Source organism: Chamaea fasciata, unplaced genomic scaffold (assembly GCF_029207755.1).
Source record: "Chamaea fasciata isolate MVZ Bird 193981 ecotype frontalis unplaced genomic scaffold, bChaFas1.0.hap1 SCAF_15, whole genome shotgun sequence".
Classification (NCBI taxonomy): Eukaryota; Metazoa; Chordata; class Aves; order Passeriformes; family Sylviidae; genus Chamaea; species Chamaea fasciata.
In genome coordinates this window covers 12,051,659-12,079,480 of record NW_027094100.1, presented here as the reverse complement: position 1 = coordinate 12,079,480, position 27,822 = coordinate 12,051,659, and the positions used below count along the sequence as shown (strand labels likewise).

The 27,822-nt window shown below is 44.2% G+C and overlaps 1 long non-coding RNA gene across 1 annotated transcript; it reads right to left on the bottom strand.

Annotated features, from left to right (window-relative positions):
• Positions 1–161: 161 nt before the first annotated feature.
• Positions 162–27,420, bottom strand: LOC136297414 (uncharacterized). Its single transcript, XR_010723156.1, has 4 exons — positions 26,900–27,420; positions 23,627–23,694; positions 4,840–5,015; positions 162–245 (listed from the first exon to the last, which is right to left on the bottom strand). It is a non-coding gene; the product is annotated as an uncharacterized lncRNA (long non-coding RNA).
• Between the last annotated feature and the right edge of the window lie 402 nt (positions 27,421–27,822).

Sequence of the window (27,822 nt, the reverse complement as noted above, 5' to 3'; positions counted from 1 at the left end):
TGATTTACAAACAGTATCGTCAAAAATGAATGAAAAGGAAATACAGTGCCTGCGAGAATAATTTTTGCACAATTAGTCCCGTTTGTTCAAATATTTACAGTCAAGCTTAATATTACACACACACTCCCACTTAAAGGTGATGAATGTACTTACCATTTACTGTTTTGCCCTGCCTTCAGGGTCTGAAACATTAATTGGCATGAGGAAAGTCCTGATGTTTATAAGCTTTTGGAAATGCTGATAACCTGATGAACAAAAATGTTAAGGCAACTTCAGGAGCTAATCAAAATCCTGGCAGGTTGGGGAAATGTCAATATTTACAGCAAGCAGCCTTTCATCAGTTAATCACTTTTAACCTTCATAAACTAAGATACTATAGAGGACTTCAGGTTAATGTATGAACCCCCTATTCAATTAAGGCATTACAAAGGCAGTCACAAACAAATAAGGCTTCGTGAAATTAAATACAACTGAATTTATCAGGGGAGAAGCAGACCAGACAGGGAACAGAGAGCCTCAGCTTCAGTGTTTGAAAGGAAGAAGCGCTCTGTGTAATTCCAAAGAAACAGACTCAGCATTAGGTCCAAATATTTTATTTCACACATAAAGCACAGTACCCATACCCACGCTAATAAAGAACAGACTTGTGCCAACCCTGGTGCATGCTTTTGTTATTGCATTATAGTTCATGAGAATTATAGTGCATAATTAAATAGAAAAAACTTGAACCTGGAATTATAAAACCGTCACCACAAACCAGCAATTCCACTTGATATGTATTAAGTCATTACTTTTTTTTCCTTTTTTTTTTTTTTTTTTGTAAGGAAAGAAAAAGGGAATCAAGGAGGAGGAAAAGGGGGGGAATTGAAGGAAAGAGAGAAAGAGAGAAAGAGAGAAAAAAATTCTTTTCCTTGTAAATCATTAAAAATGCATGAAGGTTTAAAGCACGCCAGAAACAGCCTGTGCATTCATTTAGGAGACTACGCACAAGAAAACTCACTGCATTAAAGAAAAAAAAAAAAAGAGATTTTTCTAAAACAAGGGAAACCAAACAAGCCATGGAGGAGACTGGTGGGGTGGAAATGCTCCAGGCAGGGAGGGGCTCCCTGTTCCATCCCCTTTCCTGACCGACAGCATCGGGGGCCCTGAGTGCTGCTGCGTTTGTGATGCTCCAGCAGAGCTTTCTGAGTTTTATCTTCCAGAGAGGCTAATCACAATTACAAACATATGGATTATTATTCTTGCTGTTGAGTTCAGCTTCTGCCACAGAGAAACCTCCTGGCATGAATGGGTGATTTATTGAGCTGCAGATGGGAGCTCTCCTTGGTGCAGACACAGGAGCAGGGCCTGGGACCAGCAATCACAGCTTAAACCTCTCTTTGACTCTCCCTACCTCCTGAAGGCACTTCAGCTCAGGGCTTCCTGCCCTGTGAGAGAGAGAACACTTGCTGGAAATGGTGTCCCACGATGAGAATCCTGGGTTTTATATAAGTAGTTTATGGTTACGAAACATCAGCCATCACACACCATTAGGGGATGATTGTCACCCTGCACAAAGCCAAGCTCCTGTGGGACAGGGTATCTGACCTTGATGTGTCACGCTGTAACTAGAGAGAGACGTCAGGAGAGAAATGGCTTTTACTGTGTGGAGCTGGTTTGTTTGTTTTTTTGAAGTTTCCTGCGTCATCCTCTTTAAATTTTTAGAGTGAATTTATTGCTCTTGAAATCCATATCCCAGGGGCTGGGTCTGCTCAGCGCAGAGGAGAGGAGATGGGAAGCAGTGCTGCAGCTTCCCCTTCCAGTCCTGACTTGCAGTAAATGCTTGGAGATCGTTAAAAAAAAAAAAAAAAAAAAAAAAAAAAAAAAAAAAAAAAACCAACTAACTAGTGATCTCCATCTCTCTTGGCACAGCAACACCAGGAGATCCCAGCCCTGCTGGTTTTCCTTTATGCTGTGCACTATTCATCAGCTGGGAGGCACCTGATAGCCAGTAAAGGCTGGTCGTCACTGGCAGCCCCAGCCCTGCTCACCATTAAATATGTGTAGGGGGAAGGAAGACTGCGCAGGATGCTCAGGTCACTGTGTCCCCAGCCCCAGCCCGAGGTGCTGCTCCATCCCAGTCCATGCTTGAGTCACCGGGTCTGTGGGTTCATTTGTGCCCTTAGATTAGGGGTAAAACATGAGAAGGAAGAAAATCCTCAGACTCCATGTCTTCCCTAACACAGGGTTTGCCATGATCTGTGACAGGCAGGCAGAATTCCCCATTTGTGCCTGCTGAGGGCTCCTGGCCTCGGTCTGTGGGGCACCTCTGGCTGCCCAGACCACCGGGGTGATCCAGTTTGGGGACCACCACAGCCTGGCATTTTCCAGAACTGAAATTTCACAAGTCAGACAAAAGGACAATCTCCTGCTTTTCTGGTCCGAGTGGGAGTTGCTGCCGTGCTGTTCTCTGCTCCTGACCAGGCGTTGCATAATGCCAGCCCTGTTGCATCCCTCTAATGATGCCATTTTCTCCATAGGCAGGAGGCAGTCGGCTTTTGCCTAATCAGCAATTTTCGAGCTTTTGATTCCCACTCCTCCCCACCCCCTCTTTTTGTCAATATTCATTATAAATGCTTGAAGCCAGGGTTCTTTTTTAGCTGACTGTGCTTTCTCTGCCTCACCCTTTCAGGTGGATGGTTGACAAGTGACCACTTCACGCACAAGGAAACTTTAAATGAATCCCAAAAGAAAGTATTTGTGTAAGAATGAAAGGGCATCCCGGGCTTCTGCTGAGTAATGGATGTGATAATAATCGTAGGGGAAAAGATCCAAACAGTTGGGTGTTGGTTTTTCCTCTTTCTGCAGCCAGGCTCTTGATCAAAAGATGTAAAAACCTGACAGTTGCTGGAACAAGAGCTGCACTTTGATTCTGGGGCACACAGGAAGGACGTCTGCCAACCCAGGAATCAAGAAACTGGCTATTGTTCCTTTGAACTGTATCAAAAGCTCATCATATTTACTTCTTCTAATTAACAAGTGAATTTATTACGTGTGTAAATGAAGGGCTGGTAGCCCAGGCTGGGAGCAGATAGGAAGGGGGCACTTTGCTGCTGGCAGCCTCAACAATGCACAGCAGCATCACAGCTGCCACCAGCCCCAGCCTCTCCCTGCCACTTGCTCTTGGACCCAGAGGAGTCACTGTTAGCCCAGCTTTGGGTCACTTTTCCCCAGGAACAACCTCTTGTTCCTGACAGTCTGTCAGTTTTGACGTGAGGAACAATAAAACTGCAATCAAACGCCTTCCTCCTGTGCGCCCAGCCCGGGGATCAGGTTCCCCCCTGTATCTCTTACCTTCCTCCTACCCTCCTTTGAAGAGTTTGTTCTTGAATTGTATCTGGATATCTCAGAGTGGAATTTCATTCTTCTGAGGCTTTTAAAACTAGACCAGGTAAAGAATTAGCAAAGGACAGGGAGCACATGGAGCAGTCTGCATCTCACAGACCTCTCTGTCACTATTTTATTGGTGCTGCCTGGAAAAGATGATGCTCTCCAGAATGTGGGAATTACCCTGGGAAGGAATGGGTGGCATCTGCTTCCTTTCTGCTCCTTGAAGTACGAGAGCAGTTTTCCTTCTTAGCACAATATAGGTATAAATGTGCTAGCTGAGATCCAGCCAGTGTCTTCTCACTGAGAGTGGCCAAAAACAGATTTCTTGAGAAAGGCTAAAAACAATATAGGAAGGATATTGAAATTTTTCCATTTACTCCATGTAAGCTGAAAGAAAAATACGTGAAAGGACAGAACAAAGCAAAGCCCATTCCTCAGTTCTGAGGCATATTTTTGCAGACCCGAATTCTGCTGGTTTGCTTGCTAAAGGAAATATCCTAGGAGCAGAATGAATGTATCCAGGAGTTAAATTATTATGTTTTGGTTTGTGATCCAATACAGCTGACCAAGATATCTCCTTGAGCAAGTTGCACAGATTCTGAACACACTCCAAACTAAGTCAAATTCCTCAATTTGCTGCTGCATCCTGGCACACACCACCCTTGTGCTGCTCAGGGTATAGGAGACACCAAAGGTGCCAGCATGCACTCATGAGGCTCATGTAAAACATCTGGAAAGGAGACATTTCTCTGCACCAGAGCAAAGATGCTGTTTCCAGGATGCTTTTAAAGGAATCAGCAGTGCCCTACACTTGGTCCATGCTTTCTGAATGAGATGTCCTGGCTGCTTAGCTGAGGAGACTGTCAACATGACTGATCACCCCTCACTGCCTCAGGAAAGGGCTTTTGTTTATATTTCAGGCAGACAGTTTTACTGCATTATATATGATCCTTGCAATTGTTACCACTATCTGCTTCTGCCCTAAATATAGTGCGAATGTTCCTTGCCCTTACCCCGGTGTCACTTACATCCTTCATGCTCCCACTCCAGGTCCCTTACACCGGTTCCAGGAGTGACAAATCAGTACAAATGCATCACTGCTCTACAGGGCTGGGCAGTGAGGCAGCAGAGTGTGCCTGGGATGTGGCTCTCCATTCACAGCCATGCCTTGGAGCTGAACAGAAGTTCTGATCCCGTGCAGTTCCTCTGAAAGCTTCCCATAAATATACAAGGCTTATGCTGACAAGCTTGCATTAGATTTATACCCCCAGGACAGAGCAGTCACTTGTTCAGTCACAGAGAATGTCCCCGAGTCCCTCGCAGATTTAGTGGTGGGTAACCTGGTAACAGGGCGGAGCGTTGATCTCACAGCCTGTCAGATATTTGCCTTCCTGGGGATTTTGGGGAGGGGGCAGAGAAAGAAGAGGGAAGGCATTACAGGACAGAGTTGAGAGAGAAGCCCTTGCTTACTTGTTTCGTTTGAGAACTCGCTCAGAAGCATCTGAAGGTGGGCTTTAGGAGTGATAAAGATCACAGAGGTTCTCTCTGTACTCCTTCTCCCTTGATGATGCTCCTGTGAAACCAGCTCGCTCTGCAGGCCAGGAAAACCTGCATCCACAATTCCAGCTTTAGTTCAGCTTGTGCGTCTGAAAAGGAAATGGGATAAGTCCACATCACTGTGCAGTACTAACATCAGGAGGAACTTAGCAAATAAACCTTGGTGCATCTCACTGTGACAGGCTGAGCAGAGCCTGTCCTTCTTCACTGTTGGCTCTGTGCCCCTGGAAGTGCCACGGACAGTAATGTGAATTTTAAAAGAAAATATTCACATGCTATGTGGGCCTGACTCACCAGGCACCCTAAGAGGAAGAACCATGTGCCACCACGATAGAATTACTTTTGGATGTCAGCAATGTCTTGGAGGAAAGAAAAAAGGAGATGGTGCAGCAGGGCAGCCTTGATGCAGCAGAACAGGTCCCCATTTCCATCTCCTGCCTGCAGCTGCACTGAGCACATTCAAAACTGCCTCTCAACAGACATGTTTATATCGAGTCAGTGCCTTCCCCAAGACAGGAAAACAAGATCCAATCTTTTAACACTTGACTGAACAGAGAATGAACAAACTCGTGTGACCATCCTGTTGTCTGTATGTGTGGGGATTTGTTCAGCAAATATTCCGTAGTGAAACGCAGTAAATTCTGGGATGGAAGACAAAGAACTGTCAGCAGCAAAAAATAGCCACAGTTCACTGAAGTACAGTTTTATCGACCTGAAATTACAGGTTTCAGGGAAGGCCAGAGCTAGAACTGATATAGGGCACAGAAGTTCATGCTGTTCCTTCACTCACTGAACACGGGCAAGAATTTTACCATGGATCTGCTGTATTTTTAATAAGAACATGCCCCTAAAAATTTTGGTTCAACAAAAATGATTCACCTGGTGAATTTTCCTTTGGATATCTCGTAACAAGGCACTGGCCTGGGCTAACTGGGATTGAGTGAAGGATACACTGCAATTACAGCCCAAGTAAACTGTAAGTAGACAAGGAAAACACTGACCATGATGAATTCAATGGCAAGGCAGGAAAGTGCAAATGTCGGCAAGTCATTTCCTCTCTGTAATTAAGGTTCCCTGCAGAGCCACAATAAATGCAGGATGATCCAATACCTTACAGATTTCAAATTTCCGATGGCATTAGTGCATCCAAGATGCCCTCAGATCATTTGCAGAAACAGTCCAGACCAGTCCAGACCTGGAGAGAAACTTCTTCCTTCAGGTGAGGGAGTAGCTGTTCCATGCAGAACTCATTAGCCACTCTGCTGAATTGCCAATTATTATCATTTTGATCAGTGGCTCCTCAGTAACATCCATCTCCCAGGCTTGCTCAGGACCAGGCTTTCCTCATGGGCTCTCAGGCAGCAAGCTCTGCTCTCTTGCCTCTCTTAGAGATGTTAATCTGACAGTACTCATTTTGCTGAACTTTTTGAGCTACCATGCTGGCTAGATTTTCCCTTTCCTTGTTAATCTAAAACCAAAATAAAACAACAGCAACAACAAAAAAATTCCTCTTGACTGAGTGTTAAAAATAGCAGAGTTTTTTAACAAATGACCCATGATGGCACACCAGTGACTGTGCTCTGTGAAAGATAAGGAGAATCCTGGCTGCAGCTTATAAATGCAGGCATGCTGGTGAGGGAGTGATTTCCAGCCTCTCCACAGCACCATGAAATACAAGGTCATACTTCCTTAAAGCCAGAGTAACAGGGAAGTATTTCTATGTTTCCCATTTCTCCGGGGTAGTTAGCTCCACTTTTCCTTCAGTGCCCACCCAGAATATACACAGAGAAGCAACAGCAAATAAAAAACGTGACTGTAAAATTGAGCAGCAGGATTTACCAGCTAATAATACTTTAAACTTTTGAAAATAACTTGATCAAGTCTCAATGAGACTCCTTTGAAATAGCAAACCATCTCTTGCATGAAAATGTATTCACCAGAGTGTAGTTAATAGCCAGCTACGAGAGACCATTTTTACCACTGAAATTGCAGCTAATTCATCATATCTCAAGGGCTGGGGGTTTTTTGTGGGTTTTTTTTTTTCTTCACTACTAACTTTCATTCCATCAATACAATTCTTTGTACAAGACAGCCCTGATAATGCAGAATTGAGCCAAGGCTTGGAGAAATAAAGAGAGAACGTGCACTCTGAGCCCAGAGCAAGACAGAAAAGCTGAATAACACCCGGTGCCGAGGAACATCAACCCCCTAAAGAAGTGGCTGCAGAGCTCCCCCTGCTTTGCCTGCAGCTCATTAGCTTCCAAACCTCCACAAACTTCTCCCGAAATTCAGGTGAACTCTGGTGTCAAGATCACAGCTATAATTGCAGCTTTTCCCTGAACAGGGGCTGCTCAGACTTACCTGGCAGCAAACAGAAATTAGACAGAGCAGCAAATCCCACAGACTCCTCAGTCAGCTCACACTGAGGCAAGATCTACAATCCAGAAATAACAGGGCAAACCTGCAGTGGGCTTTATTTGTCACTGTCTCCTTTCTATAAACATTTTCTGCAAAGATAGTTAAGAGCACAGTACACCAAACAGCAGCACAAACAATAGTATTACTTCTGAACAATAATATTACTTCTGCTAAAATCAAATCACGGTCGTAAAACCAGGAAAAATATGAGGAAACACATTTTGAAAAGCACCGAAAGACCAGGAGAAGGAAAAAAAAGAATGCTGCATTCAGTTGCAGTAACTTATCTAGTTTTTACACCACATGATTAATAAATTAGAATTATTTTTTCTGATTTAGATTTTAAAACTGTCATCTTCACCACCTCTGCCAAGTGATGGTGGGAAGCAGGGAGAGGTCTGCACCTTTGTGCTGGCTGCCTTGAGCATCTCAACACACACACAGCTTTTGTTACAAATCTTTGCCCCACTCGTTAAAATTTGCTGGCTTGACTCCCTTTTTGTTCACACTAATCATACTCACTCCCTTATTAATTGGGGAACAAAAAATAGGAAAAAACAGTGAAATAGTGAGCCAAACTGGGACATCACACTCTCCAGACTCCAGCTCAGCAAAGCAGCTCCAGGCCTGGGTACTCCGTGCCTGTTTGGTGGGTTCTCAGCACCTGCTGAATCAGATTAGAAATTCAGGGGAGGGGATGCATATTGAAATGTTAAAATCTTCAGCAATTCTGGCATCCACTGGGAAAAATCCATGGGATAGGACCAATAAAAAATAAACTAGGGCACGAGAATTATTAATCTCTCTAAAGCTCAGTGAGGGCTCCCTGCCTGGCACTGCAGCCCCCAGAGGATGGATCCCCACTGCTCCACAGCCACGCTCAGCTCACGTATTTATGTGTGTGTGTTTTATCACATGCTAACATGGGGCTTTCTCTGATTTGTATACGGGATTAAAAAAAAAAAGAGAAGTTTCCGTCAAACTTGGGGAAAACCTTAATGGTGATTTAAGGCAGTGAAATCTGGCTCGCCACCAGACTGTGACAGCACTGTATTTTTTTCTGCCAGGGTTAGGTGATCTCTGGTGCAGCAGCATTCTTTATCTTTTTTTTTTTTTTTTTTTTTTTTTTTTAACGAAGAATATATTAATCATTTATGAAGCTGTGGAGTCTTTTCTGGACTCTGAGCACTGTTAAAGACACAGGGTAGGCAGCATGTGGCAGGAGAGGGCAGGGAGGGAGGGCCTGGAGCTCTGGGTCTGTCTGAGGGCGACGTCACGGCCACGTCTGGCGGGTTTGGAAACACACGTCAGCAGGATGGCCTCCAGTTTGTGCTCATGAATAAATTTAACTTTGCAAAAGCAACCAAAAAAAAAAAAAAAAAAAAAGCCAGCAACACCCCTGGCTGCACAGGGTAAAACTACTCAGCTTTCAGCCCATGTGCTTAATATCATCACCTAAGGCCATGCCATGAACACACCGTCTAGGGAGCCTTGTTGCTCATTTTTTTTTTCCCCTCTCTGCCACACTTCATCATGCTTAATAATAAAATTCAATAATTGTTAGCATGGAGATGAACCTCTTTCTGTGGGAATAGCCCTGAAAAAACAGCAAGCGATGCAGTGAGGTGCTACTGCACAAGACCCAAAAGGAACTCCCAGCCCCTTGTGCCCTCCTTTGAGCAATTGATATCCCCAGTGCTTTGCATTTTACCTCGCTGTCAGAAATTTCCCTGTTTGGGGAGAAAGCAGCGGCTCAGCCTTGGAGCGTGCGACTGACATATATAATCTAGATTGGCTCTCCCAGGCAGACCTTTGATTGAGGAGGAAGAAGAGCAGCTGGTCAAAGTAATCTGCTCAGAGCAATTTGCATAATTTTCTCCCCCGTTTCCTCCGGCATTGTGAGCGTGTCTGGAGAGGAACACAAGCGGCAGATGCTGCGTCGCTCTGTCACAGGGTACAGCAAAGTGGAGAACGTGGGTCAGAATTCATCTGCTAAATATCCCCAACAGGTTAAACAGTTCTGGAGAGCTTCAGTCACAGATCTCCCTTTCAAAAGCTTTTTCTTTTATTTTTTTTTTCCTTCCTTCTTTTTCCCTTCACTGAGTACAAATGATTCCATTTCTCCGGCAGTTGCGTGTTTCCTTTCACACTTGTGTGCTATTCAGAAAGATGCTCTTTGTGTTTCTTTATGGAGCTGGCTTCCAAGACCAAGTATTTCTTTCCCCTGCTTGGATGAAGAACTCATTACAAATGGGTTATTTGAGAACAGAAAGCCAGGCTTCTGGATTAAAAATGAATGTGCATTTAATATTAAACACAACGTTTTTAATTGTGGCAAGGAAGGTTAAAAACCATCCTCTGGAGTTCCAGTTTTTATTGGGTCTGGGACACTGGTGGAAGCTGCAAATCTTGCAGCTGACTCACTCACTTCCAAAATGGGTGCCTAAAATTTGGCATCAGGTTTGTGGTCCTGCTGAGAGGAAGGACTCTGTAAGAACAGGACTGATAATTACCCTGACTTTTAAATACTTTGGGAGACAAGGGAAGTAAATTTTTTTAAGTCTTCAAAAACCTTCTTTTCCTCCGAAATAGCTTCCCAAGTTGCTGGAAGCAAATAATACTGGTTCCATTTAAACTATTTGCAGGAGCCCAGCGCAGTGGATACCACAACCCAACCCCTGCTAAGTGCCCAGCAGCCACATTTCCTAACCCAGGGGACACTGCCTGCAGGAAAGCCCCTGAACCAGCCCCAGGGGCTCTGCTCTCACCCTCTCCCTTGCTGATTTAAAATAAGAAAAGTCATCAGCAGAGGCTGTTAATTTTCCCTGTGAATGCTCCAAAATCCAAGTCTAAAAATCGTCCAGGAAAAACCTCAAACACATAAATATTGTTCCTAGTCTTCCCTCCTGGGAAGCTTTCCCAAAAAAAAAGGCAGCCAGTCTGACTGAGGATGGGAGTCATCTTAGCAAAGGTGGGGAGGTGGCAGAACCTTCTTCAAACAAGAGTGAAAAAGAGAAATATATTACTGAAAGGTAACCATGAGTTTAGCATTCCTGATTCAGAGCTCCCCTGAGGGTGCCTACAGCAGGTTGACAAGCTCCCATGTTGCATCCAAGGCCACAGGGACACAGAGGAATTTGGTTCATCCACTCTCCAGCACTACCAGATGTCTGCTCCCTCCACGACTGGAGCTCAGACAGTGAAGCAATCCCCACCATGTCCCTGTTGGCCATCTGGGAAGCCACTGTCCCAGCAGGGGTAAAATGCCCTGTGTTGAGCAGTCCCACGCTGGATAATGTCAGCCTGTGATCCGTGGTAGATGCCAGAAAAGGGGCCAACATCTATTTCTGACTTCGCAGGAAGCCATGGTCACACGGTGCTGAAAGCCAGTGAAAGGAGCCCACTCCAAATGGGGATTGCCACACTCACTGTTTCTCCACCACATGTCAAAAACTGTTACGATCCTAAAAAAACAAAAAGAAAACGGAGTTTGGGTTTTTTATCCCTTCCCTCAACGTCATCAGCATTTTTTGTGTGATTTCAAAAATATGGTCCTGCCTCTCTCTTTCCCCTATGGATTTGACTCAGGGCTTTTTTAGAGCTTTTTCAGGCTTTTTAAAATAAAAAGCTGGAAACAAATTGAAAAATGCCAAGAATTTCCCACCTCTGCATCTGCCCTTATTTCAGTGACCAAGTTCCTTCCAGGTGTGGATGAACTCAAGTCCATCCTTGATGCATTCCATGACTTGGATGTTTGGCCTCTCTGACTGTCCTGTGTTTGACATGACACCACTGGAGCCTCTCAATGCCAGCTTGAGAAGCTTCTTGAGGGGCACTGGCACACCCTGGTGAGTGTCCCTCTGACCTCCACAGGCAGCTGGCAGCTCCCTGCATTTTCTGCTCACAAGAGCAGCACAGAGCAACTCTTTTCACTCAGCTACAGACTCTGAACAGAGTTCAGCAGGAAAGAAAGAGCCAAGACCAAGACTTCCACCATATTCCCTCTTCACTACCACGGCGAGAGACTTGAACTTTCTGATAGCCAAAGGAGAAGCCTGGAAGCCTTATGTTACTGATTTGGGGCAGAAATTTCTCCAGCCACAGAAAAAACATGGAGTCTTTCAATATAGAAGGAGAAAGAGAAAGGACAAAAGTTTTCTTTAGACATTTTTCCTTAGTGCTCCTCCAAATCCTGCCTCTCTGAGCCAAGCCTAGCAAATCTAGCTGCCGAAACACGGCTCCAGCCCTGGCTATCCCTCTTGGAAGGGTGAAGCCAAGCCACCTGGGCTGCACCCCCACACAGGAGACGTGATTAATTTTTGGGCAACGAGTGATTTGTTGGCCTGACAGCCATAAACAACAGACTCCATTAATTAACATGAGACCGGAGTGTCTGTGTTGTTCCTCAGTTTTGCATCCAACAGCACCTAATCTGCCCTTGTTCATCTGGAGAATATCCCAGAAATAAAAACCAAAGCACTTTGAAAAAACCCCCAGATTTAGGATAGTAAAAGAGTTATCCTTTAACTCTGTGTTAACGTGTCCTCTGAGACTTTTCTTTCTTGAGGTAACTAATTACAAAAACTCAAGGAGTTAATTTATTCTGTAAAAGCGCCTTTCATTGTTCTGTTAGCACATCTGGTGAAATCACAGTTTTCATTTTGTAATCCAACATGTCCTGTACCGTCTCCCTCATCTCCTATTACTATTAGTGTCAGCTTTGTACTAACCCTCTTTTTTCTCTTCTCTCTCTCTTTTTGTTGTTGTTGTTGTTGTTGTTGTTGCTGTTGTTGTTTTTGGTGTGTGTGTGTGTGTGTGTGTGGAAACTAACTACCTTTCAGTCACTGAAATGCTAATTTCAGAGACTGGCAGTAGGCAGCTAGAGGATAATGTTACATGATTCCATCCTCCCACAGGGGAAAAAACCTGGAGGAATCACAACATCTGAGATGCTTTTGCATTTTGGATAGGAAGACAAAGGGAAAACAGTTCATGTGTATACACAGACACAAACACATTTGGAGACTGGGTCTTAGAGATTAAAAACATAATTGATATTGGGTGCCTTTGCTCCTTACAGGGCAGGCAAGGGAGAGATCTGAGCTTTAGATTCTCAGAAAGAGGGGAAACACAACTGGCAACTTCCTGTTTGAAATAAATATCTTGATGGGTATATTTCTTCTCAGGAATACGCACTAGGAAATGGCAGAATTCCACACTGAAGTGCAGAATATTTGTCATATTTTCTTGCCTTGTCACTTTTTCTGCACTGTTTCATTGAGGCCTGTTCCTGAAGGAACAATTGCCGTATTGTCACCCTAGATGTCCCAGGAGCAACACAACGCAACCAAACAAAGAGGGAGGAGGGGGAAGAAAGACTGAAAAAGTAGAACAACTTTTCTAGCGTGAATCACTGGCTCTTAAGTGAATCCTTCCTTCAACTAGGTCTGTTGAAATCCTGTCTCTGCCTCCTCCTCTCAGTGTGTGTGGGCTCATGCTGTCACTTCCTCTCACCACTTTGGGTATTTTGGGTTCTCCCTGCACAAAAAAGGATAAATAAACCCCCCAAACTCATAAAATCTCTGATGTTGCTTTTGGGAGAGCACACAAATTTCCTGTCATCTCTACCTGACAAAAAGAGATTGGTTCAGGGAACCTCAGGGGGGAAAAAATTGCTTTGTTTCAGTTTGGTTTTTAATGCAGCATTGCTTGGTTTCATCAGTTCTGATTTGACCTGGAAGAAGGCAATCCAGGCAGCACCCAACAGCCAGCACAAACCAGACTCTGGCAAGTGAACTTACCAGGAAAAAGGCAGGTTGCGTCTCAGGCACAGGACGACAGCAGGTCCCAAAAACAAAACCTTGGCTGGAAATACAAACTCAGACACCGTAAGACCTGTTCTCAGTAGTGGGGGAGAAGGACATGATGTTGGATTTAAATCCACAAATTATACCAGACACAAACTGGATCCGAAAAGGAGAACATCCGAAGGCAGAGTCTGGTGCTTAGCTGAAATCTCAGGACAATGAGCTGCAGCAACATTTCACAGCACACTTGAATGTGTACCACAGAGAGCTGCTAGCATGAGGAAAATTTAAAAAAAAAAATCATTTGAGTACTTACTTGGACCCATTAGCAACTAATTCTTGGTGGAGTTGGATAACTGGGCTCAGACAAAGCTGTTACTTGTCAATCCAGATTGTTTCCTGCTCTCTAACACCCAGCTCAGTTCCCCCATGGCTGCCTGGTGTGTTATAAAAGCAATCATACCAATTAAGCAATTCTGTCAGTTTTGAACTCATAATGTTTGAGTATCCACAACTTGGCTTTCACTGACATCATCATAAGCAATTGCATGAATTTCACTTTAAAAGTTACCTCTCTTCAGCTGAGCCACAGGGATCACCATGCCAAAACTTGAAGTCCATTGCAAATGCTATACTGAGGAGCTTAAATTGTGATCAAATTTCTCATCAGAGAGCCAGTAAAATCCTTGAGAAAATTATTCTGCCTGCTGCCCCACTTCATGCCAGAGGCATTTTTCCCTGGGGTCAGGAGATCAGGCTGACCTAGCACCAAGATATTGTATCTGTGCCTTCAAAGTGGTGGTCTGGATGCAGATCACTCAGTATTTTTGTATCAGGCTCTTGGTTAGATCCTACATACATATTTAAGTGAATTACTATAGAGTCCCTTTATTTTCTTTCTGTTTTTTCCATTCCAGAGAATGCTCATTGTTATTGGGTTTTTGAGCTGAGGCTCGAGGATCACATTTGATTGCATAGGACAAACCATTTTAAGTGGTAAAGCTTAAGGATGGAAAAAATGAAAATTATGTAATTTAATAATGAACCGCAACAATGGAGCACAATCTTCCTGCGTATTATTGACAATGATCATCTCCGGCTGCCAGCACTGCTGGCTGTGAGGATTCAAGATTTTCCCTGTGCCAACACAGACCTCACTCCCATTTCCAAGCTTTCCAAGAGCAAACAGACCACAGGCTGCTTTGCATTACAGGGAGGCCTGCCCATCAGTTTTCTCTGAAAGGCTTTCACAGATTTTTTACAACCTGGTGTGTGCACACGGGCATGCAGCATCTTCCCTGTCACGTTCTGCTGACCGGCACATGCACAAAGACAGGGGTTTGGCTGCACAGGGGGCACCCTGTGCACCTGGAGGCAATCCTTGTGGAGGAAGATCTTTGCTCAGCACAGAGAGGGGCAAAGCATTCCTGCTGGGCTGGGCATTTCTATAGCAGCAGAAAGCTCCTCATCGTGGACTGCCATTGCCTACCTCACCGTCACATTTCTCTGGGCAAATCCAGCCCCTGGCCTTTTGTTTCCAGCTCACTCTGTTTCTTGTTCCCTGAATTTCTGCATTTCAAAAAAGCCCAATTATCAACTGAAATCTCACTCCACTCTGGCAGCCTCTGCAGTGCTCCTTGTCCAGGTGGAGCCAAATGTGGGGTGTGTGGTTTCAAGCCCACCGTGGGCCAGGTTTCATGTGCAAACCTTTCAACAGAGTCAAGCTCACAGTTCCAAAAAGCCTACAAATTTTACCTGACCTGCTGTAGTATTTTGAGCTCTCTGTTACTTTGGAGGGGAGTTTATTGTCCAGCAGACTGTTCCCCTGGATTAACAGACCACAGTGACACACTGAGCTGTCATACTTAGCTGGTATTCAACGGGTCAGTCCTTATGAATAATGATCAACATTTTGAAATTAATTAGGGAAAGGCTTCCAAGGTCCATCCAGGATGATAAAGATACAGCTGTTAGTGATAGTGACATGATGAAGACTTTTACATTGGAGGCAAGCTGCCATATTTCTCACTGCTCATGCAGCAACATCAGTTCCTCACTTCCATATGATCAGGACAGTCCCAAGAGGAGGAGAGAAACACTGCCCAAAGGGATAAAGGAAAATCAATTCTAGAAAAATAAGCTACAGCCCAAACCTCCACCAGAAAGTCCAGCAAAACTGAAAAACCCTCCAAGAAAACAAATCTGGAGATTCAAGTAAATCAGATCGCCTAAACTATAGATTCACTTCCTTCTTGTGAAACATCTGTGAAGGCTGCTCATATCCTGGCCCTTCCACCCACTCCCACATTCCAGCACCCAAAAAGCAAAAATGAGATCTGCTCTTTGGAGGCTGGCTAGCACGAACAATCCAGTGCCAGGTATGTGCAGCTGCATGCTTGATTGCTAATCCATCTGCAGGGCTCAGCGTGGGCCACTTTTGTTTGAGCCTCAAGTTAGGATGGGAAAATGGGTTGGAATAAATAATGTGAAAGCCCTTGGCCTTTTGCCTCTTTTGAAAGCTGAATTGGAAACAAGAGTTCCTTCCAGGTTCTCAAAGACTCAGTTTGTGCCACCCATTTGATTTTATGCTGCTCCATTTTTGGATCTCATGTGAGAGAGCAGACTCTGAAACGTTGCTTTTCTCCCACTGCCCTCCCAGACTGGTTGGAAGCAGAGGGAGCTTGTAGGAAAGTTGTTTTGTGGAAACATTAACCCAAAGTTTTTGCAACAGAAGAATTGAGTGAGCACAGGTAAATTTTCAGCATTGGAGAGTGTGAGGTAACAAAGTGTTAAATCTGGAGCTAAACTCAACACATCTGAAGGACTGAATGCACCATGAGTGGATAAGCCACTCTTGGCTTGATCAAGAGTTGATTTAACATAATATACAAAAGAAATGCAAAGTTCAGCTAAAAAAACCTTGCTCGCTTCTCTCTGGTTTATATTTCTTGTTCCTTGTCCTGGCTCTGCCTCATCCCTCTTCTCTCAGTGGGCTATGGGTGTTACCGAGCAGCATGGTAATACTTGGCCCACATCCTAAGCCATGGATTTTTGTAAACAAAAATTATTTAACATCCTGCCTGAACATTGTTTTAAACCTCTGGGTACATGCAAGGGAATGCCAGACCCATAAAACTTACATGCAGAAGACAAAAAGGCTTCTCTCTGAGTGAATTTGAAGTCACCAATTCTTGACAGATGAACATCTCAAAATCAAGAACTGTTTTGCAGAAAGTGAGATATGGTCAGAGACACATGAAGAGTGCCTGGCTGAGGGTAAAGCATCCACTTGAACTATGGGACTTCAAGCTTCCAGATTGCTTGAGCTGGAGAGGGGACGTTGAACCAGGGGTTTTGTCTCCTAAGGCTACCCCCTAGCTCCTGGGATATCAGTAAACCCTCACAGCTGGCACTCTGGGACTGATATTCAAACAACCACTTCCCATCTCTGCTGTGATGTTTCCCCCACTGTGGGGGTGTCTCACATCCTCTCCCTAAACCAGCTGCAGGAGCTCCTCGGACAGCAGTGCATCTTCCTTAGGGCTCACTGCCCACACCCCAGCCCCAGGCCCTGAGACCTGTCCCCTCACTGGTTTCCCAGTTTGAAGACCGGGGTGGATGCTGTTGGAGAGGAAGCCTGGGAGGTCTGATCCTGGCAGGGCTGGGCGACTTTGTCTCCAGTGTCCCGACACTGCTCATTGCCTGTGGTGACACACCAGTGGAAGGGGCACAGTCCTGCACCTTGTCCCCTATCCTGGAAGGAAATGAGCTATTCCCAGGCTGCAAAAAGGGCACTTCTCCTCTAGAGAGCGGCTTCCCTGCCTCCCTCCATCTCCAGGATGAAATGGATTCATCACAAGGTGCTTAGCGGGATGAGCCGTCTCCACTCAAATCCCGGGATTTGCAATTTGTGCTGCTCCGGGGCTGTGGGAGGGCGCTGGGCTCACTCTCCCTTTCCATTTGACTCAGCCTTCTCATAGCGGGGATTATCCTCCTCTATCAAAGGGAAAGCTGCGGAGCAGACGCCCGCCTATTCTTCCCGAGCACTGAGCCTGACAGCCGGCTTTTCAGCCCCGCTCCCATTACCAGCTGCCCTACAATGAGCCAGCTAAACTCCACACAAGGCCCACATGGAGCTCCAGAAGGAGCTGGGGGGCTGCAGGGAGCGGGAGAGGAGAGGGGGAAGCCGGGCAGAGTTGGCCAAGGGAGAGAAACAACTCATGCAGATGAGGGAGAGTTAATCCTATTTAGCACATGTATATTATCAATGAGCGTGTGTGGTGGGGAAGGGCAGGGGGGAGCCCCCCACTGCAGGCAGGCGGAGGCAGACAAAAAGGTCATTCATGTGTGGCTCACAGAATTAAGAAGGTACCACAATCTGCTGCTGGTTTGGCTCCAAATGCTTCTTCGTATTCAAATCAAAGCCCCTTCCCCCAACCCAACCTGAAAAACTTCCCTCGTTTCCCTGTTCCCTGCCTCGGTGCGCAATTACCCGGCCCAGTTCCGTTTCACCCTGCTCCCTTCTGGTGGCAGCGGGGAGATGAGGGGCAGCAGCCGCATCCCGGGCCTCAAAATTTCAATTTACACTAAGATTTGGGCTCTAGAAGTATGACACTGGTGTGATCCCCCCTTGTGTTCCAAAAATGGCTAAGGACCCACATTTCCTCAATGCTGAGAGGAGCTTCTAAATCATTGAGCCCTTCAGACATTTCAGTCTAGAATTAGGATATCAGCCTGAGAGCTCAGTATTTTGGTTTGATCCTGGACCATCATTAGCTGTGGCTTTGCAGTAAAACTGAGTTTGCAAAGATGCTCTCTGTCCGAGTTTTATCCCCAGCACATTCCAACAAATGACTTTCTACATCCTCCCAACTTGGCTGTTCAGCAGAGCTCTGCCTTCCCCTGCAAAGTTCCTGCTTCCTCAAGAGCCCATGAAAAGGAATTCAAAACTTCAAGTTCTTTTCAATAACAGTGAGGGGATGAAAGACCAGGGCTGGAGCAAGTCATTTAAAATGCATAAAACAAAAATATCTGAGGCTCGAGTCTACAGCCTGCCCCTTTAGAGGAAAAGCAAAATGTATTTTGGACAAACCACTTGACTGTGTATGAACCACAAACACAAATATTGCTCCTTTATTTGCATTCAGTGCCAGAGGAGACCTGCACTCCCTCTAATGAGCACTGCCAGCCACCCTTTTCCAGGGAGAACTCCCCAGCCACCCCAAAGGAAGCAGCAATTCCTCTGGGACCCCGGTGCTGGCTAACTCCTGCCTTTGGATGGCTGCTTGTGCTGCACAGATCTCACTTCACCCCCCGGTAATCTCCTTGCCTTCTCCACAGGAATCAGGGATAGAGGAGCTCTCTCCTCCCCTACTGTACATGCTCATAGGTTTTAATCCAATTAAACTGTTCTCTCCCCCTTGACAGAGTCTCTTTTTTCTTCATTTGCTTTCAATAAAGGAGCATCATTTGCTTGGGAGCATTCCAGGGTTGCAACAACAGGCCCTTTGCTTACATGTGTCGCTTACAAGTGGAAAAACTGCAAACGAAGCTCAAGGTTTATTTTAGGAGGAGGGTAGAAATGGCCCCGTTATTTAATAATTTTTTTAAAAAAAAATGCTTTTAAAACCTTATTAAGCAAATTAAATTTCAAGAGACATCTCACTCTTATTCTGGGAAGTCCCTTCCTCGTCCCTTTCTTGTCCCAGATTGGTTTGTCAGCACAGGCTGCCCATTGCCTGGCTCCCACAAACCCATCAAGCATCGATTTTGACACTTAACAGAATTAGAAATGCCAGCCATCCAAACCCTGATGGCTTTTCACAGGGAACGAGCACTAACCTCCATTAGGAGGCCTCCTTTTATCACATAGATCCTCTTAAAATTCAATTTGCAATGAAATTCTCCCCAATCTCCCCAAACCTTGCCAGCTGCCAGCCCCATCCCACTACCTCCAACACTTATTCCTCAGTCAGACAGACCTATATCCAATCCTTTCTGAAATTTAAAAAAAACCCATCACTTATACCACTACTCTCTGTTGGAAGGAAGCCACAGTCAATAGGTGAATCAGGTCTGCACCTTGTACTCCTGAGTTAATAAATGCTGAAAAGAGGGTGAGCTGAAGCCTTTGATAACTATCTCTTGTGCCAATTGAATGAACTTATTGTCACAATGCAGCACCCCTAAGTTCCTTGTAAAAATGTGCCTTAAATATTGTTGGTCTGCAAATCCTCCAGCCCTTGAGCAAAGAACTATCTGTAGAGAAACAAAGTCAGGAAAATCCAACTCAAAGATAAGTGGAACCGCTGTTAATGCGAGGCAGTGCACTACCTGGGTTTGATCCAAAAATTAGTCAAGTTCTTCATTTAACTACAGGGGGTGGTTGGATTAGATCCCACTTGGCTGATGTGCCGGGGGCAGGAACGTGCAATTCTCTATCTTTCTCCTCCTTTTAAAAGCTCTCAGACTCTTATGGTATTTTACAAATCATTCAAGGACTTGATGGGTGAGTAGGAAATTTCCTTTGTGCTGCCGTGCCAAAGACAAGGAACAGATCTGGTAGGCAGCTCTTCATTTTACATTGAGATCCCCATTCAGCTGCATGGAATGTATGCACAAGATTAAAAATTATCCATGATTACAATTTAGAGTGTTATAAACCACTCAGCACCTGGAGCCCTAGCGAGGCGATATTTAAAGATTAATAAAATAAGCATTTGAAAATCCACTTCCCCTTTGGTTATTTGCCAGGATCACAGTCCAGAATATAGCATTTTCTGTGCAAGAAGTGGTAAGCTGATTAACAGCTAAAGGGAGGGCACTTTTATGCACTTCCTTCAGCATGTACACTACATACCATGTCATCAGCATGAATAGGGGGAAGCCCATCCTGAACCTGTATCTCAATATCCAGAAACTCAGTCTGGGGACTGCATTTTAATAAATAGTTATTGAAGGGGCTTGTGGTGTTCAGATATTTGGCCAAACTGATTCTCCGTCAGTTTGGGATTAGTTCAGTTGAAATCTAAGGAGCTGGATTTGTGTGATGATTACTGGACTTTCATTAAATACATATTTTCCTCCTGAGCGTGGTTTTAAGGTTTGATCCCCAAGACTGAGCAAATGCATTTGACTCCACCAACCCATGTAGTCGAACTTTATCTGGTGTTGAGAGTCTGGTTCAAAACTCATTAAAATTAGTGTCTGTGTTTCCACTGGCCACACCAGGCTATAGATTCCATCCCAGTTCAGATCTCTTCATTTAACTTTAACACCAAAGTCTACTAAAGTGAATCAAGCAATTCCCATTGACACCAGTGATCTCAGAACCATGCTTGCTTATCTCCTCTTTATCTTAAAAACATCAGAAGGAAATTAAAAACAGAGCACCTTAGCAAGGTAAATAGCATTTCAGCTCTAAAGGACTCCAACCTCTTGAGCTGTTTGGCTAAGGTCTTTGGAAATTAAACACATTTCTCCCTCCCATAGTGTATTTTTACTCTTCAGCAGTCTGTACCACAGTTTCCACTGGAATGGGATTTGCTGTTGAGTGAGCTTTACCCACATAACTTCTCAAAGTGCAGACAATTGTTGCAAACGATGCTCCCCATTAACAGTTAATGCTTTCACTGTCTCCAGCTCTATAAATGGCTAAATATTGCAAAGAGTTATGCCTTAGTTCCTCTCATGAGAGATTAGAAATGGGACTTCTGTAGACACAACTAGTAAAAGTAAAAAAGGATTTTTCTCTCTGGTCCTTTTAGTAGCTGTTTATGGAATGGGAAGGGAGGGGCACTGCGACCTCAACAGTTAATTTTTTTCCATATAGTTTCCCTTATGCTCTATATCAGAGCTCCCCTAGAAGAAGTTAATTGAGAAGACAATTCTGAACAATTAGCACTCCCTGTTAATTTTGACATGAATCTTCCAGATACTAAGACCATAAATAAAAAGCTCAGGAGTTCTCTAACTTACAGATTTAATTTTGACGTGTTATTTGTAGCAGTGGCACGAGTGGAAGAAGCACCCAAAGCATAAATAGCAGAGTCTGTAGAGGATGGAGTAGGGCAGGTTGCTCCAGCACAAGGGGTTTATCCAAATGCCACTCAATTAAATGCCCCAGAGAAAGGGACATCATTGCTTTCCTTCACCCTGTTTCTCTCGATACTTAGAGGGCAGACCTTGTTCTCACTTTCCCCTTGCCAACCCTCATCACCTCCATTGGCTTTCTAGGAGGGACTCGAGATTAATGCCCGTGTAGCAGAACAGATTTAAGAATTACTTTATTTCAGTGGAAAGGTCTTGCTGCTACTTTAAAATATGTCCTTCTCTTTTTGTCTGACATTGCAATTAATCAAGTCTCCCACCCACTCAGAGCCTGTCTTTAGAGTTTCTCTGTCTCTCACTTTCTTTTATAGATGAGGCTTTAGTGCCTGCCAGAATTTATGGAGGGAAGTAACATGGATTCAGCCAGGACCTCAGAAGACAGGCTCTGATATTCTCATGGCACATCTTCTCCTTGCCCCCTATCACAAGATGGACCAGCAGCTGTTCTCTCTCCTTGAGCCTTCATCTGCTCCTGCATCCCTACAGCCACAGAGGGCCTTGTACAGCGCCGGTCCTGGCTCTGCTGAGCGCGAAGGAAACGTATCTAACATGGCATGTTAGAGGAATCTCAGGGCTCCAATTAGCATAATTAACTTAGAGAGTCTAACAAAGGGCACTGTGCAACCTGATCTCTCCCAGCAAGCCAGCCTCACAGGCTCTCTCTCCCCAGTCCCCAAATCTGAGGCTTCAAGGAGTCGGCTGGTTTTGGGGAGGGGGCTGGAACCAGGGGAGAGGGGGAACAGGAATCAGAGTTTTGCTCCCAGTGAAAGTACTTTTCCACGAACAGAAGTAATTTAGCCCTTTGTTTGTAACATTACTGCATTTGGCTAAGAGTTCTGGACTCGGTCTCTCTCACATTATCCAATAGTCAGCTTCAGTATCCAGGAGCCTAAGTCCAAACCTGGGCGCAGAGTTAATGACTCCCAGCTGCAGGGCTGTGTAGAGGCCCAAGGTCTGGGTCAGATTTGTCACCCAACAGCCCTCGACAGGCACGAAGTCACCACAAGGTATTAGAGCAGGGTCGTGTATGTACGAGGTCAACCACAGGCAGAGGGCTGGGGTTTGTTTGTTTTGCATATGAGCTAGTAAAGGGTAATCACTACAGAACAATGTAAATGTTATACCTTCCAACTGTAAATGTTATACCTCTCACTAAAAAAAATAGGCCCGGTTATTTGTTTCTTGGCAAAACATGTCTGTTTCTCCTTTGTCAGTAGGTGCAAGTTGATTTCTGGAGCCCAAAACACCTCTTTTTGGCTAAATACCTGTTGCTTTTTTCTTTTAGTAGCACACCCTGGAGGAACATAACTGAACTGACATAAATTACATGTGGAGGAAGCGGGAGTTTAATGAATAGAAGACTCGTGGAATTCACTTGATGTTGGCACATTAACACACCTTTTCCTGTGCATTTAAAGTTGTTTCTATAGTTTCTCCACATAAATTGGGAAGAAGAAGGAGGAAAAAAAAATTTAAAAAGGAAGAGAAAAAGAAAACTTTTAAGACACAGACCTTAAGGTTCTGTGAGCAGTTTGGTCATTCTGTGAAATGACATTTGAGTGAACCAAGACCAGACAAGCAGGGCAGCACCAAAGTAGGTAGCAGAAATCTTCTTGTGCCCTCTTTGGTGTATGCTCAGTAAATGCTTGCCGACAAATAATTCTGTGATAGCCTCAATTTGAAATAAAAAACATAAGTACCAGCAACCTGCCCCTCTCAATCCTCTTTCAAATAACAAACTCAGCCCAAAAACTGTTATCTTGGAATGACTGAAGGATATAGCAGCACCAAGAGAGTAATATCAATGCCCTTGGTAATAGCATCCACTTTGCATTCCCTCTGGTTGTTTAAATACTACACTGGTGGACTGGGAGTTTTTTCTAAAACAGAACCTGAGTGCACAAATAAATGTGTGCTGACTTGTGCTGATGCTCTTCCAGCATTATAGGAAACACATTTGTTTATCAGGTCTGATTAAGCTTACAAGATCCAAGTCCTGCCAGAGTCAGGAGTGCATTGTACACATTATTTGATAAGAGAGAAGGATGAGTTATGTAAACACCTAGCAACATGTGAGGGAGATTTACTCTAATTGTTTATGTGCCTTTGTGGGAAGATTATAATCATGTTGTTTCATTAAACAAAACAGTTGTACAAGTTCTATAAGACAAATTGCCTTTTGCTCTGTTCACTCGCAAAGGTCATCCTGTTACCACTGATTAGCAGCAGACAGCCAGTCATACTTTGGCAAAAGGAGAGTTCATTCATAGCAGGAATGCAGAGTCTTTCTCAGAATAGGTTTCCCAGTGACTGACTTGGCAAAGACACAACAGAGAAAACACTTCTGCCCAATATCAAACATTCACCTTCTGACAGCTCCAGAGGACATCTCTTCTTCACAGCAGTGCTGAGCTCCACCGGTTCAAGCCTTTGGCTGCATCAGAGAGAGCCACAAGTAAATACACAGAGGTGAAAGGCAGGTAAATCCTTTCCAGATATTGCTAACTAATGGAGCAACCAAACTAACTGCTAAGCATTCCCCAAAAGAACTGTTAAAGTCTGAGGAAATACAGCAGCAGAGGAAGCTGAAGTTCTACTCCAGGTCTCTCCTGGTGTTAGAGAAGCCTCTTCCGAATTCCTCCTCCTGCAACCCCTGTCTCACTTCATCACAGGCAGCCCAAGGAGCAGCCATGGACTCTCTGAACACACATCCCACTCCCCAGAGCTTGGCAACCACCTCGCTTTGTCTCTTTGATGGGCACGTAGGAAACAAACGAGAAGGAGAAGATGTTTGAAGAGTCCATTAACATTGTTGGCTTGGACGCGCTGACAATAAATCGATTCTTTTTGACGTGGCTGTCGCAGTAATGAAGGTACATTTCTGGATAACTCTTCTTAATGCAAGATAAGATATGGATGGCCCATGTCTTCCTGACATGTGTCCAGCATGTCAAACAGTGGCATAAGAAAAGGTTGTTTTGTTGATGCGCTAATCAGAGATAAAGTTTAAGATTAATGATGATGGGTGGTTTTGTCTGTCATATTTTTTGAAGGATAGAGGTCGTACACTCCTGGGGATGGCAGAGTTAGTGCCCTACCTCTGAAAAGAAAATGAACACTCAACAAGACCCATATTAAAAGGTCCCTCTTTCCTCTAGAGATTGAAAGTGGCAGTCAAAGGAAAAACATGCCTAAACTTGAATGTCACAGCACATTTCCCCACTGTTGCTGAGGGTCTGGCATTTGAAGGGATCTTTTAAGGCTCCTTTCTTTGATGCATAAAAGCAATTTTTAGTATAGTGAAGAAATGTATATAAGGGTCAAGGTGGCAAGAGGAGAGAAACAAAACAAAAAATTAACAAGTACCAGGGAAGGCCATGGATGGAAATAGGAAGATCTTCTTTTCCTACGTCTAAATATACATGGGCCTGTCACTCTTCACAGCATTCTGCTCTGGGGTCATTTAGCTGTAGGAAATGGGGCATAACCCAGGGCTGACCCAGCTGGTGGAATCCAGAGCACCTCTGAGGTCCCACTGTGGTCCTGGCTGAGGGCAAGGGAAGCACCAGCACCAGTCCCAGGACAATTGCACGCCCTTCTCACCCTACTGGCTGGAAGGATGCACAGACCGATGCTAAGAGGTGTCCCTTGGCAATGTTATGCTCTAATTTCCCTACATTTAAAGCTGATGTAATACTAATATCCACCATAGCACATGAGTTTTGGCCTGTTTTGTTTCTTAGGTGAGGTATTGTCATTGTTTAACCCCAGAGGGCCACAAAACTCTGTTGTGGGGACTTGGAAAGACAAACACCATCACTCCAAATGTCCCACTTCTCCTTCTTTCTCAGGTTTATATGCTGAGAGTGACACCACATGGTGTCTGAGATATCCCTGGGGTCAGTTGGGGTCAGTTGTCCTGGCTGTGTCCCCCCAGTTCCTTCCTCTGTGTGAGCCCTGCTCAGCAGTCATGAAAAAGGCCCTGAATTATCCACACTGCTCCCAGGACAAATCCAAAACACAACTCCAGACCAACTACTATGAAGAAAATTAACCTTACCCCAAGCAAAACCAGCCACAGGTATTCAATTATTGTTTGGTGAGACCTGAAGTCTATGGAGAAGAGGCCTTATTACCTTGGATCACCTTGAATTCTATTGTTAGGATCAACAACAAAACCCTTGGCAGTAATAAAAAAACGGGTTTTTTTCTGCTTCAGTGTATTCTTTCAGCTATGGAGAGAATTAACATTTAATTACTTTGAGACTAAAGAAACAAACAAGCAATTAACTGCCTTCAATTCACTTAGCAAAGTGATGAAGTCATGCGAAACATATTTTGACTGGAGATAGGTAAAAGCCAAAATCACGAAGATTAATGCTTCTAAATTTTGGGATAAGTTCAGGCACGACTCCCAAGGTCTGAATTAGCCACCAGTGTTCTGGTTTTGCATCCAATCTAAAATGGGAAAAGGACCAACAATTCATTAGAGCAACTAGTTTTGTAATGCTTTTGCAAATAAAATCTACAGAAACAAAGTTTGCAAGGTTTTAGACTTCGACCCAAAGCCCGGTTCAAAACTTGGCTCCCAAAAAGCATCAGTTTTTCTCTACCAAATAGCATAAATCCCTTCTGGAGAAGGCTTCTGTTTAAAAGGCTACATTTTGAAGCTGTTGATTTTAACACTTATGTTCCTAAGCTAAATTGATAGCTCTGGAACTGATTTAAACAAAAAGAAAAACCTAAACATTAAAAAATGTCAGTTTTTTTTCTTTCTAAAATTTTTCACTTTAAAATATTTGTGGTAATTTTTAAGCTTTTTTTTTCCTTCTTTTTTCTTCTCTAGGTTTTGTTACTGACTGTGATGGAATCACTCACATTGCACCACTTTTTTTCCCTTTCATTTTTCCTGTCTTTTTTTTTTTTTTAAGTTCTCTTTCTGCTATTTTTCAGTTTGTGTCCAGTTGAATAATTGTGAAAAGGTTAAAAAATTAAAAAGGAAAAGAAAAACAAAACACCAACTCCACAACTTTAGGAGATATAAATGAGGGAGGTTCAGAGGGACCCATTCAAAAAGTTCTGTAAGTTGTTACATTCTCTGACTTCCTTGGCTACGTGGGGTGTAGGGAGACAGAAATGAAAGAAGCATCTGAAATGTCTGTATGTAAACTATTCATATTTTGAAATTACTGCTTTTATACCCAAATACCCACTGGATACACAGTTTGAATGTGTTGCCAGACTCATGAAAGACACCTTTTGACAATGAAAATCATTCTATATTCTGGCTAGAACATCTTGGGTTTGATCTCTTTCCTAGAACGTCCAGTGGACACAAGGCCATCTTGCCATCTCCTAAAACATCACCAATTCCTGTTAACCTGTTCCCTCATTAACAATTTCCAAGTAATAACATTCACACATCTCCAGGGGAGGACTTGCCATTTGCAGGGGTCCTTCAACTATTCTTTGCACATGGATATTTCCCATTCAGCTCCAAGACTAGGGATCCATTCAATCCAACTGCAACTAATCAAGTAAATAAATAAACAGCAGTCCAGCAAAACTTCGCTGGGGAGTTAAATGTTCTGCTACTTGTAACAAGCCCCCAAAGCCATTCAGCAAGATGTTTGTCTTACCTCTCAAGTGTAGGGATGAAGGGCAGGAAGAGAAATTGGGTTTCTGAAAAAGGAAGTTATAAAGGAGTTGCCTGCAACCAGCCTGCACCACTCTGCATCCTTAGGAAAAACAGGCAGCTGTGGCTCTTCCTTCCCTCATGGCTTCCTTCCCTCCAGATGTAGCCCTTTGGGGCTCCTTTCTTACTGCTGGTCCAGTGAAGACTCGAACTTTCCTTTTCTCCCCATGGTCTTTAATTTTTTTTTTTTTTAATCTTAAATTTTGTTTAGTGTTAGTTTCAAAAACACCACAGTGAATTCTCAAGCAGAACCAGGCTGAGCAGAACCTGGCTGAGCAGCCACGACCAGCTGCCAAGGCAGCCTTCCTTTAGAGGTGACATGAAACACAAATTTAATAGCAAACAGAGGCCTAGGGCCAAACGTGACATCTCTCAAATCTGAGACATTGTTCTCACTACAATCTGGCCTCAAATCATGGAAGCAGGTTAATATTAACCTGTTCAAACAGATTTTCAGTCAAGATCTCACTCAGAAACAGCTGGAAGAAAAAGCCAAATTAAAAACACACTTTTGTTTCTTAGGGGTTTTTCCATTCTAACCTAGACCTGAAGCTGCAAGTTCAGATTCTGATCCAAGTGCTCCAAATTCAGGGCCAGAGGAGGTGGTTTCCACTCTGCCGCTGAAACCCAGTCCCACTCTCCTCCTGTCTTCCCAGAGAGATGAAGTTTCCCCATAGATCTGTTTCTCCATCTGAGCTTGCAGGTGACACTGCTGATCTTGGAGATGAAGAACTGGGATTCCAAACTGATTTACAAAGCCAGTGCCGAGTAGATGAGCAAAATGAAATCATAGCTGCCTGACCTGCTTATACACTAAAAGGCCTTGGGGGGGGGAAAAATCAATTAATCAATTTGTTTATGGAGGCA